The sequence below is a fragment of the Patagioenas fasciata genome, chromosome 13 (assembly GCF_037038585.1).
Source record: "Patagioenas fasciata isolate bPatFas1 chromosome 13, bPatFas1.hap1, whole genome shotgun sequence".
NCBI classification, from domain to species: Eukaryota; Metazoa; Chordata; class Aves; order Columbiformes; family Columbidae; genus Patagioenas; species Patagioenas fasciata.
In genome coordinates, this window is record NC_092532.1 from 16,859,120 (window position 1) to 16,874,322 (window position 15,203).

At 39.8% G+C, this 15,203-nt stretch overlaps 1 long non-coding RNA gene across 3 annotated transcripts in view; it reads left to right on the forward strand.

The window, feature by feature from the left end:
* The window catches only part of LOC136107181 (uncharacterized), a 223,080-nt gene that overhangs the window by 119,524 nt on the left and 88,353 nt on the right, over positions 1 to 15,203 (forward strand). For all 3 annotated transcript variants that reach the window (XR_010652248.2, XR_011741224.1, XR_011741225.1), the window contains exon 2: positions 14,569 to 14,837. This is a non-coding gene — a long non-coding RNA (uncharacterized lncRNA). The remainder of the gene's footprint in view (positions 1 to 14,568; positions 14,838 to 15,203) is intronic.

Here is a 15,203-nt window from a genome sequence, read left to right on the forward strand (position 1 = left end):
AGTTAAAGGGTGGCACTGGGACCAGAACTAGAATAAACTTTCCACAAATAGTTTTAATTTGGTAATCAGAAGGTTGATAAACACTGGAGTGGTGAGATTCTGGAGCAACTTTCCGATTAGACCAGTGAGGACAAGAAACCAAATTACTTCTGAGATGGAACTTGCTCATTTATGAAGAGGTTATATTTTGTGGTTGCCTGTGATAGCAGGGAATTGCATTTGATGACCCAGGAGGTCCCTTCCAGTCTTACTTCCTATGAATATGCAATCATTATGAAAATAAATAAAGCTTGTGGTATGCTTCACTGGGTGAAAAATCATTTATAGTAATAACCCTAGGAACCTAGCTGGAAATAATTAATAGAATTACCAGTTATAATCTGAAGACATAGAAAGTTGAAGTAAATGAGGGAACAATGTGGAGAATCTTTTACTGTCTGGATTTGGGTGGCAAAATTGTCTATGATGCACTTCCTTGAAAGGGCAATTGGTATTAAAGTGATTTGCTTTATGTCCTTTGCTTGTATTTAGAAGAGAACTTACTGTATGGAACTATATATTCTCTCTTCTATTGTACTGTATTTGTGTGGTTTTTTAGCTATCCATCCTGTGCTCCTATGCTCTGTATTTAAATGACTGACAATAGAAATTGCTGGCTTTTACTGAATATCCAGAATTAACTTGTCAAGATTTCCTTCTCTTCTAAGAAAGCAAGCACTCCGTGCCATTGCAGTAGTCAATGGTTCCCGAGTGACCTTCTGCTCTTCAACTCTGTTCTTTCAGATGGTCGCCTGACTGTTGCTTCTGCTGGTGGAATATATATCCTGAGGTTACTGAGGCTGCCAGCTGTATTTCTGAGCAGATCAGACCAAACAAAGCAGCACTGCTGGAAATCCAAATATGCTCTGTAAAGCATCATCAAAATATTAACAATAAATCACAGGACGATTTGCTGTGCTACAAATCTTGTGATTCAATGTGTCGAAAAGGAGCTATCCGGCTTCCAACCTGGAATAAAATAATCACAGTAAAATACGTGGATCTGTCAAATTGTTAAAAGATAATGCTGAAATATGCAGCAATCTGCTCAGCAATAAGGCTGTCAAAGATGGTAAATATTAGTCTAGAAAATGGGAATATAGACAATTTTTTACATTAGTGCTTGTGAAAATAACTTGTATTTGACTTTGCATTTTAATATGTGTATCTTTAACCCACACTGAAAGGGCAGAAACGGTTATTATGTTAAAAAACCCTCAAGAACCCTAAATCCCTGCTATATGACCTTGTAGAACAGAAGTACAAAGAAACGGTTTGTATGAAAAAAAATTACTTAGGCAAATCCAGTTTTACTTTAAACAAATCTTTAAGGTTCATTTACAGTACAAAATCCTAATGCCTCTGGAGACCTTACAAGAAGGAACAAAATTTTCAGCTTCTTTCCGCAAAATTACAAAGTCACCTTTTCCATTATCAATTGCTATAAATTTCCCTAGTGCACTTAGTGGCCTTATAGATGGTTAAAATACACTGACTTGCAATTGCAAAGGGATCACTGGTCACACCAAATTTGGACAATTCCATACTCAAACTGTGTACAACGTGTAAATACAAACCCAGTGTTTTCAGTTTTCTAGTGTCATAAGGGAATCCGCTTGAAAAACAATGTCAGTTCTTCTGGGCTTGCTGGTAATTGATCAGTCTTACAAATGGAAGGGAACAGGAATGGTGCAGCAGCACTATTGCTTGGTGACTATTAGAAGAGTGTGAAGAATTCTACAAATGCTATGGAGTGCAAGAAGGTGTTTTCAATCCACTGTATGTGTTCACATTACTCACCATTTTAGACATACGGCTTGGAGAGGAAGAAATTCATTGTCCTCTTTACCTTCTCAAAGATCATTAAAAAGTGATGCACTTAGCTACACTGTGCTTTACTGTCACTGTTCAGTGCAGAAGAAATGCAAACCTGTAAGATATGATGTAGGTGTAGCTGATTGTGCTTCCTAGAGTAAAGGTTACCTTGTATGTCTATTTTTTAAGATTTGTTTCTGCTGAGTTGGGCTTTGTCAAGCTGAAGTATGCTTGGCTGCTGCTATGGGATGAATTTGAGACTTTGTCAGCAGAAATAATCGAGCTTTTTCTTGGAAGGAGACTACATTCTTAATTGTTGGCTGAAAAGCTCTCACACTTTCATATTTCAGACCAGACACTTTGTCTAGAGGGTTATTATGTTGCTGGGAGTGAGGCTTTTTTGTTCTTCTCGTAATAATCCAGCTATATCTAGCCATGTTACCGACTTTGATTTTATTTCCTTGTGCTTCACTAGAAGCTGAGTAGGCTTCTAAGTGAGAAGAGATCACTTTCCTGGACCTACTATAGCTCAGGGGTATGTTCAGACCAGCAGCTGCTTTGTGGTACCAGTAAGGCATCCTGATTTAGAGTGACCAAGTGAATGTTCCACTGCTGTAGCGCTTCTGCTGTGGCGCTGAGGTGGAGTAGCCCCAAAGACTAAACTGGAGCTCCGAGCAGACACTTTTGGTGGGCAAACAGCACTGGAAGATGAATTAAGGAGTAGTGAGGTGAGGAGAGGAGTGATGTGGAATTGCTGGAGGAAGACTATAGGGGAGGGAGTGCATGTAAGTTTATTTAAGCAAGCTCTGTAAGGGTTGGTGTGGGCAGTGGGTACTTGGGGTAGCAGCAGCTGAGATCAGAGGAGTACTTAGGACTGCTCTCTGTGTGAGTTTTCCATGTGATGATGTTCCTGGGGCAGAAAAAAAGAATGTGTTCGTATAATTATGCATGCACAGCATCATGACGCATCTGTTCAAAGAAGCAGAATTAAGCTTAACTGGACTTGACTTTGCAACCTGAATGATCTTTTACAACAGTGTTTTATATGCAAGAAAGACACGTCAGCTTAGTTTCAGCTGGATTTCTGGGTGGTTCAGTGCAGATGGTTTAAACAGTGCTCTTACATCTCCCTTACCCCGGGATTCACTGCTCACCTTCAGTGAGCCCCTGGTCAGTGCAGTTTGTCCTTCTGCCTCCTGCCAGCAGCAGTGTGATCCAAGCTACATATCTCTGGTGTAACTGTGTTTTATGCAGAAGATGTGGCTGTAATAACTGCTCCTGAATTTCTTTCTGTGTATTTGTGGCAAACAGCTCTGATGGTGTATGGCATTCTTAGTCTGTAGCAGATGTCCACCTATGTACCCTCTACATATGCTGCTGACAGCTTGACAACTGATGCAGTCTAAAGATAATTAAATATTAAGTCTTGAATAGGCTCTAGTATTCTATCAGTAATTGAACTACCGTAATATGTTTGCCCAGGTTTGCTGCTGTGTGCTAAGCCAGATGCGTTTCATCAGTTTGATCCTTTTCATGCAGATTTTCTCATATAAGGCAGCTTGATATGTAAGCAGCTGTATTAACTAACAGCCCAACATGCTTTCCATCTGTCTTTGCCATAAGAACAAGCTACATGCAATAAATGCATCTCTGTTCTTAAAACAAGGGAGAACAATTGCAGAGACATTCTGTAGTCACCTATTGGAAAGAATCTGTCCAGGGTATTCTTCACAATTCCTTTAAGGTTTCTTGACTACTACTTACTATTCCCCCACCTCTTGATTACCCAGTATGTTTCCTATCCCTGGCTCTTTTCCATTGCACCCTATGTCTAACTCGATTTATTGTTACAGGATGGTACGATCCTGCTTGGCTTTCAGAAACTGTTCTACACAAAAACCTATGACTTTGGTTTTGCCAGAACTATACAGCCTTCACAAATTGTTCAATTTTAGAGGCCCGCTTAAGCCACTCTCAAGATCATCTTGCTGGGGAAAAGGGATAAGGGCAAGGCAATGTTGCCGTTGAAATTTGTAGTTTTGTCTGTGATCTAGTAAAGATGAAGGACTGTATACTCTGGATTTGCCTGGATGGTGGATACTGTGGAACTAAGGACAGTGAGAGCACCGAGAGCAACAGCAACCTCAGTCACTTGGCTACTGTTGGGAAGGTGGACTCCACAAGTACCTCAGACCTCTTGGGGTCATCTCAGCATGTTCTTGATCACTAAAACACAAGATGTGAAGTGCTGTGTTTAAGCTCACACTAATTACTAAGTGAGGAGAATAATTTTAATTTGCTTGCTGTAGCACCATGGTCCTGCATTATGGTTGTGGTTGTCTTACACTACCTGCCTCTCAAACATGAAGTGAGTCTTCTGCCTTTCTGTACCTCATCATCTAGTCTCTTGATATGAGAGTGTACAGAACATATCAGTCTCTTTGAGGAGGGAAAGAAATGGCAACCAAAGATGTAAAAGCAGGCTGCATGATGAAGAGCTAGATTCATAATATCAGCTAAACATCAGCTAAAGTCTGTGTTTTGTTTTTACTTTTTTATTTTTTTTACCTTTTTGCTCCAAGGGTCAGAACCCAGATCTGCTCGTTCTTTGCCCAGATCAGTAGGCAGCAGCGTCCAATGGTGTGTATTCATTATTCACTATAAATTGAAAAGTTATTCTAATTAGACAGTGCTGTAATCCTCCTGCTGCTTTAGATCAGATATCTGCCAGTGTAAACAAACCTCCATCAGACTTGAAGTGGGTCAGATCAAGAGACATTGCAGCGCATGACAGCATAATCCAGTGGAATTGGTTCTAAAATGGTGCCTATTGGTGGGGGAAGGGAACGTTGGGCTGCAGCCTACACTTTGAAAAGGTCACCATATTGTAAGAGTGTAAAAATTCACTGTTTGTTGATGCCACGCTTTTTATTTCAGAGCATGTTGTAGGTGCTGCATTTTCACAAGGAACCCCATGTCTTTCACGTGCCTTGCCTGTCAGTGCTGCACAAAAATTTGAGTGAAATACGCTTGCAAAAGTCCATTTGCAGAGCAATGAAATGAAACCATCTTAATCTAACAGTATGTAAAAGTGTATAAATTTGGCAGTGACATATGGATGTATAATTGTACAGCTTATGTACTGCATTAATGAAGTATAAAACTTGCCTCAGGAATGCAGCTATGCAGTGGCTTTCATTCCAGAAATCCATCAGAACAACATAGCAATGACAGTATGTTCCGTCTGCTATGTTTGAAAGACATTTGTTAAGTGTTAGCGCTACTTGTCATGAGGTTTAGAGAGGCACTGTAAGGCCTGAGAGCGCTGAATTTGCCCTAATTGGACTTACTGAACTGTTAACTGCTATGATCTAATATTTCTGTCAAATGTCAGTCTCCAGGCTGAAAGGACCATCTCAGCTGTGGAGCAGGTCGGTGTGGGCTTTGCTGTCTCTACACTTCTGGTTCGGAATGGATTTGCAAGGGACAGTGGAACAGGTGCATAGCTACAGGGAAGCAGGGGCAGAAACCAGCCCAAAGCACCAAAAGAGCAAACAAAAGCTTAGAAGGATCCCAGAGATGAGGATTCTGGGGAAATTTTGAGAGAGATCTTCAAGTTCTCTCTATGTCCAGACTGTTTTCATAGCTCAGCTTCTGTATATGAGGGATCCCTTTCCACAGTCTGTACATTGTTGCTCAAAGTCCCATGTATATGGGAACAATTGTGACATTGAACAACCCAGGGCTAGATGGAGAGCTGCATTTGTCTGTAGATAACTGGAATTCAAAGGTGATGGAAACAAACCATATCCTTCCAGGTGAAGATTTACAGGTACAGAGGTAATCTGGGGGTATGCAAGGCTATTCCCTAAGATCAGCAGAGTGACTAGAGGAGCAGACCAGTAAGAGAAACTCATCAGAGTTGTAAGAAGCTTGGAAATAAACTTTACATCTTTTGTGAACAGTTCAGAATTGGAAAAAAAAAAATAGAAAAAGAAAATGGCACACCTATTTCTTGTTGCATTTATTAATAAGTAGCTTCGGCCAAGTTTTTATTGTCCTAATGTTAACATTGTAACATCTTCGAAAAGAAATCAGCTCTCCCTTGTGAAACACTGTTAAAATGAAACATTGAGGCATATTTAATTTGAAAACCCACCACACACAAAAAATAAGTATTTGAACTAAAACTAAATTGAGATAAATGGCAGCATGGTCCTTTTCCAGCATTTTGTGTGGTGATATAAAGCAGCAGGTTCGGGCCTTTGGAAAGGTGAGGCTGGGAATGCTCAAGGGAGCAGAGCACTGAGGGGCCTCTGCAAGACCAAACCCTCATTCCAGGTTAAGTGCTGAGGTCCCATTGCCCATCATATATGCAGTTTAGAAAAGCTCTGTCTGGTCTTATGGATAATATATCGATTAGTGGTTGAAGTACATTAGTGGTAGTTTTCCAGTTTTGTTTCATACCAAAGGAACCTGTTTTGTGCTCTGTGAGGCTGTACCTTAACGCAAAAGACTGCAAGTAGGAGTGACTGGGGTGTGTGTTTGCTTCAGAAGCACCCAAAAGAGAGGAAGACCTAGAGAAAAGCTGATGAAAGAGGATATAGAATGAGAACTAAAGGTAATCTGATTGGGATCAGCTTTTCTCATCAAGATATGTTGATGTAACAATGAGGAATTGAAAAAACTACTACTATTATATTAGCCTTTCTGAGGATCTGTTCTGGAGAGAGGTCTGGCATGAAAAGAGTCTGAGTTTGCACCCCCATTACCTGTGTCTCTTTTCTGACCAAGTCTGTGAGTCAACTGGACATTAGATACAGAGAAAAGGCTTGTCCCAAGTAGTGTGTACATACCCAAAGCTACATTGCAGCAAAACCTGTCAACATGGACACCATTATGAATATGTATTCCTTTATCAGATCTAAGTAAGGAATACAGAGAACAAGCCTGCAGGAATTGTTTAAGGTTCTCAGAGTGTACTTGTTGCATATATGTGACAAAATATAGAACAAATTCAAGTGCCTGGACAAGATAGGCACTGACAATGTTCAAGTTTGTAATCCAACAAATCTCTGAAATCCTCTGTTGTCCCCAAAGCCTGAATGAGAAAGAGGTAAGTCCATAATGGCAGGAAAACGCGCCAGGGGAGATCTGGGTTGGACATTAGGAACAGGTTCTTCACCCAGAGGGTGGTGAAGCTCTGAAACAGGCTCCCCAGGGAGGTCGTCATGGTCCCAAGCCTGATAGTGTTCAAGAAGCAACTGGACAAGGCCCTCAGACACATGGTGTAAACGTGAGGGTTGTCATATGCAGAAACAGGAGTTGGACTTGATGATCCTTGTGAGTCCCTTCCAACTCAGGACGTTCTATGACTATAATGATCATGGAATTCAGATACTTGAGCCTGAGACCAGCCAAGGTAGTTTTCAGTCCCTCCTCACCTAAAATAAGTGTGTAACTAAGTGAAATGCTTTAGTAGTTGAGTTTCCTGACATGCATACCATTGCAGCATGCTGTACTCCACCAGATGGGGGACATCAAAGGTGGGAGAGACATGTACAGCCCAGACTCCTAAAATTGAGATGTTCTCTCTTGTTTCCTTGCTGGATCTTTGCATATGTATTTGCAAGTGTTGGGCTGAGGGGCTGATGAGACTTAAATTTGGAAAGGAAAGTAGAGAGGTCAAATTGAGTTCAGCATGGGAATTGGTAAGAAGAAAACCTGTATCTGGCTCTAAAATGAAAAATTCTGTCTTTTTGGAGACTGATGATTATTTTCGGGGAAATGGGAAGCAGAGGGGCAATATCCCAGTGCTTTCAACAATGACTTTGTGGCAGAAGGACATAAAAGCTCTTGATTTTGATACAATACTAAGGATGCTAAAAAGCATGTGTCATCCTTACCAGCCCAGATAGTTAAAAGAAAGAGAAAAGAAAGAAAAAAGAGAGACAATATTGATCTTGTAAAGGACCAGTGCTTAAGTCATAATTCTTATTCTAATGTCAGTTAGGAAATGTACCTTTGTTAATGGTTTACCTAAACGCAACGGAATGCCTTTCCAAAGCTGATCAGGGTTTCATTTCTGCACTTTATCAGCATGAAGTAGGTAATCTGAGCATTCTCATCTCTGGATACTCATCTGTGTTGAAGAGGGATCTGTTAATTAGAACCTTCTCTCGATATGGATTTTCTTTCTGTGTGTGTGTGTGAGTGGAATTAGTCTAATAACAAAGCAACAAAGTCTGTACTAAGTGCTCTGTGGCAGCACTGGCTTTGCACACACAGAAGGCAAACCTGTGGCCTTTTGTGTTGGGAAGGAAGGCTCTATCTCTTCTGTGGATGAGAGAATTGACTGGAAAAATAAAGAGCAGTTTCATACCTGATTCTTTGCCAGTGTCTTAAGTCCTGTATGAAATCAATGAAGTTGGCATCCTTTTTTTCCAAGGTACTTGTTGAGGGTATGGATTGCAGATTATATTAGCACAGGAGACTGATACCAGTGTGATTGTCAAATGGGTCCTATGTAGAGCTTTAGTTCAAATATGCAGGAGCACGTCTACTTCATTGTTAAAGTTAGCTTGTTATCTGTCCTTTTAAGTAAGTAATGGTCATCACAGTAGAAAGATAATGTACAAATATTAGCCCAAAATAATGTGAATGTCCTTATCTTCCAAAAAAAATCTCAAAAATTCAGTGATAATCAGTGACTGTGCATTGGCCAGTGAAAACAAGAGGGACCAAAAGAAGTCAGTCTTCCCACAAAACTGTTGAAAAAAAAATTGTAAGCATCTGCTTTAGATAACTGAAGACTTGGAAAGGAATTGAAGTGATAGAACAAGGAGGTAAAAAGTAATGAATGGCTGATCCTACAATTGCCTGTAAAAATTGAAAGTTTATCACTAGTAATACCTTTTCCACACTGGGCTGACCAAAACAAGTTGAGAATTTTGCTGATGCAATTTAAGAAAATGGTCAAAACATAGTAAAATTCTGTTAAAGCAACGTGGAATTTAGATGAGTGAGTTGACTATCACACATTTTCAGGTGACATACTTAGAAAAACTCTTTTTCCCTCTTAGAGTTTGGTTTAAGTAATCCTAGTAACAGTGCATGCTTCCCTCTGCTCTATTTGTGCTCTTGTGAGAGGCTGCAGATAAGTAGAAGACAAAAAGCTCAGAGCCGTGCATGAATCAAGGCTCCAGAAAGAAAAGATCAGAATGTTTCTTATGCATCTCTGCCACTGATTCATTATCTTGGAAAAATGTGTGGTATTTTGTTTTCTCATGACAAAAGCCACTTTGCCTGGAGACCCTTAGGACTCATTCACCATCTGCCGTGGTCCTACCAGCGCAGCTCTGCGGTGGCTTCACACAGCCCTGCAGCTGGACAGGCCTCCTGCGAGGGACGGAGCTGCTGAACCTGAAGGAACGGAGTCACGCTGCCATACTGCGTCTTTCCCTGTCATGCGTGGGCATGGGACGTGGCTGCAAGGACTGGGCTGGTCCTTCTCCCACTCTCTTCTGTACCCCCTGTCTCAGTTTAACCTCCTATTTCTGCAGCTGATTCTCTGTGAGCAAACAGTTTCCTTTTACCCTGTGAAAACAAATATTGCATGAGCAGTTAGCACAGGAGTTACCAGAATGGGAAGATTCTCCCAGTTAGTGTTGACCTGTGTTGGTTTTTTTTTTCCCTTTCTTTTTGTTTGTTTGTTTTGTTTTTTTTTTTATCATTTTTCAAAAAACTAAATTGGTATTATTGTATTGTATATAAAGGGATCTATTTCCCTTCCAGTACAGGTTCTGTAAATGGTAAGATTCATTTATATGTTCCTGGTTTTATTTTATTATAGTGTTACCTTTTTGCAATCTTGCTTGAAATCGCTTATCTGGGCATCTTTATTAGTTTTTACATTTCAGTAAAATGATTCCATTGTTTATGTCAAGGGGATTAAAGGAAATCACATTCTTCTGCTCAGTTTTTTCCTTACAACTGGATTACTGAGAGAAGTTATCACCATTAGACACTTAGAAGTTTACGTAGTGTTTTCTCAAACACCAGGAGTATGTCTTTTGGTTTGAAAAATCAAATTCAATTGAATTTCAGGCCATGTAAAATTTCACACTGAGAATGGCAGGGGGGTCCAATGTGCATGAGCACATGGTTGTACATGAAACCTGTGTCAAAGACACAAGCACCTTGGTAAGGAGTTACAGCTCCATGCTTTTCAGAGAGTTAGATCGTGGTAAATTAATAACAACATTAATTCTTGCTAACTTGAAACTTATTTTCTTAGAAATGGTATACAATATATGATGGATGAGGTAATATAAGAGCAATCTTTTTTACTGTAAGGGTAATCAAACACTGGAACAGGTTGTGTGGGCAGCTTTTGGGTTCTCCATGCATAGAGTTATTCAGGTCTTACACAGCTCTGAGCAACCTGCTGTAGTTGACCCTGCGCTGAGCAAGGAGGTTGGACTAGACCTCCACAGGTCCCTTCCAACCTCATCCTTTCTGTGATTTTGTATTTGCAACACACTTACTGTAGTTTTAATAGGCTGAGACTTTCCATGCTAATTTTCACCCTGAAGCATATTTTTATGACAAAGTTGCAAGTCCTGGTAAGAGGTTTATAGCGGAAGTGCTGACAAAACCTTTCCTATGATGGGACAAATGTGCCACAATTATATATAGAGAGAACATGGAATAAAGTCTGGAGTTAGGGATTGACCTATAACTCATGCATGACAGAGCATTAGGAATGCTTATAATTAGCAATTATCAGCAGTCTCCTATGATTTTCTGTATCATACAGCCTTTTAATGTCTGCTTTCAATTTCCTCTTAAATTAGTAGAATATCTGTTTCATGATGTATTCAACCTGATTTTCTTGTGCTCTCAAAAATCATTATAAAAAGAACCAGCTAAGCCTACTTTTATTTAAGAATTGTTGATATCTTTTTTTCTTTTATTTTTAGATTCATCAGGCTTCTTATCTATTTTATTTTTGTGATTCGCTTCATAGGATTGTGTTTTATTGTTTTATTGTCTGTACAATGGCGCATTTTCCTTTTGGATAGATTGTCCTCTGTGTACAGTATCTGTTATTTCAAACTATAAGGCAGATTAATTCTTGAACTTAGGCACATAGGCCTTCTGTTTTCTTTTTCCTTTTTTTTTTTTTGTCTTATCTATTGTTTTTTTCTCCTTAATTTCATATTGGGTGGGATTTGGCAGCAGGAAACGGCTTCGGAGACTTATGTTGAAACCTGTCAAGCATTCCTCCCTTCCCTTCCCACTTGGGATCTGCTGCAGTGTTTGAAGAATAAGAAGGGAAAAACGATGTTGCTTTTCTGCATTTTGTCTTGGAGGTGGCTTATTTCTGCGCTGAGAACAGTGATTTGATGTTGCCTGAGTGTTACCGAATGGACCTAATTCTGCGAGTTGCAGTGCACTCATTTCCCATTAATTTTATCAGCAGTTGGGACCACTCAGAACTTTGAAGCCAAATTATGCAAAGCCTATTGGGAACCCTTCTGGAGGAGGGAAGGTTTTGTAATGAATTTCACCTATTTACTCCCTTTAACTCAGTGAGAGAAAAGTGCTCTGAACAGGGACTTAGAAAGATGCTGAAAGGAAGAGGAAAAGCTCCTTGATTTTGGATTACAAAACCAAACTTGTCCTTCTTATAGAGGCCTGAGAATTTAGCCTTCAAAGAAAGGGCAAACAGCTGCCAATCAAAACAAGGTTAAGTTGCTTGTAGTTTGTTTTTTGTTTTTGTTTTCCTAAGTAGAAGAATCTATTGTGATAGAGGAGTCTGGAAAAGTCAAAGAAAGAGGTTGTTAGGAAGATGAGTAACTAGGGAAGACTTTTCTTTCTGTTTTGTAATTAGGAAAAAGAGAGCTCTACTTTGTACCTTGGCTTTAGGTGATACCTGCAGTGCCTGGCTGCCCCTGTGCTGAGGGCACGGTCACCTGGACCGTTCAGTCTGCCTACAGGGCTTCTTAGAAGTGTAGTCATTGATGTTATAATGTCATTAATGGTCCACCTTCCATTTTCATGGGAGGAAGCTATTACTCAAATTTCCCGCATGACAGGCTTTTTTCCAATTATTCATACTTAGAGCCAGTGGTGTTTCACTTTTGCTGTGCAGGTTGGTTTGAGCAGTACTCTGGCAAGGAAGAAAATGTGTCTGTGTGTGTTATGTATATATATCATATCTATTCTCACCATAGAATATATTTTTTAAATGACAGACAAAACACACAATTGTCTCTTTAATTTTTAGTTAAAGTACCTATATTTGCAATCTATGTTTAAGTATTTCTAATTTGTGTTGGGTTGGTCACTAACAGTGTGGAATAATTTATTTTATCATAAAATCTATTTAGGTTGACTTTTTAAAATTCTGTATTTTTGTCTTTCAGTAGTCTCTGACAAGAAAGCTTGCTATTTATTTTTTTAAATAGACTAAAAAATGGAAAAAATGGTTTTATATGTGTCTTATGTTTTAATTGTGTGTGTGATCAGTCAAATATGCTGCGTTAAAAATGAGCAAACCAGACAAATTGTGGATAAGATTCTGGTGGTAACTGCTAAATTAATCTCAAGATGCATCTGCCTGATGGCGAGATTTGTAGGTAACAGTAATACCACTGCTGCTACGTCATGTTTCATTGGCCGAGGCTGTATGGGGAAGTTCTGATAAAAGCCAAGAGGATATATATATATATTTTTCCCCCTCGTGATTGTTAGGGAAGAACTTTAATTCTCTTTGCACCTATCTACTCCTAAATTTTAGTGCCAGATATTATAACAATCTGTTATGTTCATTTAGGAATATTTATCAGTTTATTAAACTGAACTGCACTTACTAGATTAAATTTAAAAGAATAATCTATAAGATCCCAGAAGCCTCACGGTGCGAACGCAGCACTCTGCAGCAGGGCAGAACTGTAGAACAGAAACTATTTGAATAACGCTATTCTCTTCCAATATTTTAGATTTTCTGTAATGCTTCTCAGCAATGACTAAGCATTTACTGCTCTCTAGATTATCTGAGTACTTATAAGTGTATCTGATAAATTACCATATAAACGTGTGAAAACTTGCAGTATCCCTGCAAATGACAAGAATATCAGAAGTGACAAGTAATTTGTTGGGTATGGTTGTTAGCTGGACATGAAGTCAGTATAAGCCAATAACCAGAGCAGTTTCTTGTCTCTGATAGTGAAATACTGACTTTGAACCTCATCGGGCTTCACAGTTTCTTCCTACAATGTGCTGTACAACCTAATTGTTAGATATCTGGTGGGACCTCTGGCACCTGTGCCAGTCACACGTTACATTGAGTTCTCCCTGTTTCTCTGTTAATAGCTTAACTGTATGATTGCGCAGAAGGTGTCCTGACAAATTCGGTTTGCTGGATTGCTCACACGTAAAACCACACACGTGTCGGTGTCCTCGGGAGCAATGAGCCCAGCGGCTCCCACGGTGCCTGCTGCCGGACTGACATCGCTCACATCGGCTCAGTTCCCACAGTGACCCCCAAGCACTCACAGATTCCCCTGGTCCCAACTACAGCTCCTGCCTTCCTCTGTTCCCATGTGGTGTGTGTGGGGATGCTGAATGGGAAGATTTTGGAGCCTGGCGGCTCGGTGGGGGGGGGCGTGTGCCACTGGAGAATCCCAATTGAAAAGGGTCTTTTTAAGCCATGTCAGTGGTACACCGTTGCCACTTTGCTGGAGCATTTCGAGTCCCATTCAGTTCTTCACATTGTTTACTGAACTTTTAATCTGCTCCTCACGTTTAAAGCTCCTTTAGTAAGCCTCTTGGAGAGCTACCATGCCTGCTTGCTTGCTAGAGCACTGTTAGGCTATTGTTGATGAAATATAAAGTCAGATGTGCATGTAATTGATACATAAGAAAACAGAGACAAGATACCTAAGCCCACTTGGGAATATATGTTGGCTTGCCTTTTTTCAGAGGTTTATGGTTTCCTTCTAATCAACTGTTGCAATTAAAATATAAGTTACTGTCAAATATGTTATTTTCTTTGTAAAAAGAAATTGAGTTCTTTGTGAGGTAGTGAGAGTATATATCTGATTCTTCCAAATAACCTTTGTCCTTTAAAGTCCAGCAAAACTTCATTGATTGCACTTTTGGGGTTGTATAAACCTGGAGGAGAAATATTGTCATTCAGAAGTCAGTTCTGCTAACCCATTAGGAAGGCACATTCACACTAATGGTTTTACAGTCAATCAGTGACAAAGACCTACAGGAATTCACATCTGTTTTACTGTTCACTGATCTTGCAATTTGATCAATATTATTTTGAATGAGTCTTTTTTTACTTCATCTGTAACATCTTTTTTTACAGCCAGGCTGAATATACACCATAAAACTGTACTGCAGATATTGCTGGAAGGACCAGCCATGAATTTTACAGGTCTAAGTACATCATAGAGGCTCAACTTCATTCACCCACATGGTTTTATCTGTTTTCAAATGAGCTCCTATTATTCTGTGGTACCCTGGAGGGAGTAATAATCATGATCTCTATGCTGACACTCTGAGATGTTGCTGTTCTCTCTAGCAGAATTTCTCAACATGTACCACAGGCTTTCAGTGTGCTTCCAAAGTCTTGGGGAAGCATTCACAGAGTTGTAAAAATACAAGAATAACTCTGGGTTTAACTTATTTCTGTTACAGGTGGTCTGTGCCTTTTGAGGTCCATATGCCATGGTCTGGGGTAGGACCATAAGCAGAGAGCTCCCTGCACAACCTGTGCAGTCTGTGCCAAGGATGGATTGATTTTCTGTGCTCAGGTGGATGAAGAGGTCATTCAGCTCTTAAGAGACCATGGGATCTGTATGGATGTGACTTGGTTGTTCCTGTTAAGAAGAGCTTTTGCCAGTGTTTCATTTCCTCTGTGTTTTTCACTGTGGCATCTAAATACAAGCCAGATTTCCAAGGAGAAGGTAAGAACCTTAAATGAAAATACCTGTACTTGTGTGAGTCAATTGCAGTTCCATCCAAAGAGCAAATATCATGTACTATAGAGAGCACAATGGAGATCAGAGGCTTGTGGCAGAGCAATTTATTTATCTGCAATCAGTCTAGCATTTTATTAAACATGACTTCCTGTAAGACGTGTTACTCAGCAAGAAAAAGATTTCTGCACAGAGTAGGAAACAAGTGGATGATACTCATGGTTGAGAAGATTTCAGTTGAGGAGGAGCTCCACAGGTGACCAGGTAATCTAGTTCTTCAGATCTTACTTATCTGCTATAATGAAATGGTTTGTAAGATATTTAAAGTTAGAATGTGTCAAATTAAGTACACTA